A 966-nucleotide genomic window follows, 5' to 3' on the forward strand; every position below is an offset into this window, starting at 1 on the left:
TCTATGAGATGGATTGATTCAGTGACTGGTGTAATCCGGATGGGTGTGTCAGAGGCAGTACGATTGGCACAGGATAGAGCAGGGTTTAGGGCTGTTGTACATTGAGTCGCTATGAGTCGCAAATGACTCGATGACACATAACAACAACAACAGTAGTTGGTGAGTTTAAACCACTAATTTTTCACTTATCATTTGTTGTTGTTATGTGTCTTTCAGTCTCCTATGCCAATCTCACTGTCTCTGACACACGTACTCCGATTACCTCAGTCACTGAATCAATCCATCTTATTGAGGATCTTCCTCTCCTGCACTGTCTCTCTACCCTCCCAAGCGTGACGTCCCTCTCCAAGGACTAGTCCCTCCTTGGAACATGTCCAAAGTGTGTCAGACAGAGCTTCAGAGTCCTTGCCTCTAAGAGCAGCCTGGCTTTACTCTCTCCAGGACAAACCTATTCATTTTCTTAGCAGTCCATGGTATATTCAATATTCTTCTCCAACAAACACCACAGCTCAAAGACATCAATTGTCCTTCTATCATCCCTAGTCACGTTCAGCTCTCTGATGCAAAGCAAGTGATTGCAAAGATCATTGCATATATTAAGTGCATCTTAGTGTCCAGACTGACATTGTTGCTCTTCAGTACTTAAGAGAAGTCTCTAACCACAGACTTTCCTATCAAAGTATGTCTTTTAATTTCCTGTCTGCTGGTGCCAAGACTGTTGACTGTGGAGTCAAGGAAACTAAAACTGAGAACAATCTCAATCTCTTCACCATCCATCCTGATATTGCCAATTGGTCCAGTGGTGAGAATCTTTGTTTTCTTGACATTGAGCCTCAATCCATATTGGAGGCTGCAGTCCCTGAGCTTTCACAGCAAGCACTCCAGGTCCTCCTCAGTTTCACCAAGCAGGGTTGTGCCATCTGCATAACACAGATTGTTGATAGATCTTCCACCAATCCTGACCCC

Source organism: Elephantulus edwardii, unplaced genomic scaffold (genome assembly GCF_000299155.1).
Source record: "Elephantulus edwardii isolate Elephantulus edwardi_28Jun2011 unplaced genomic scaffold, EleEdw1.0 scaffold00128, whole genome shotgun sequence".
Taxonomy (NCBI): Eukaryota; Metazoa; Chordata; class Mammalia; order Macroscelidea; family Macroscelididae; genus Elephantulus; species Elephantulus edwardii.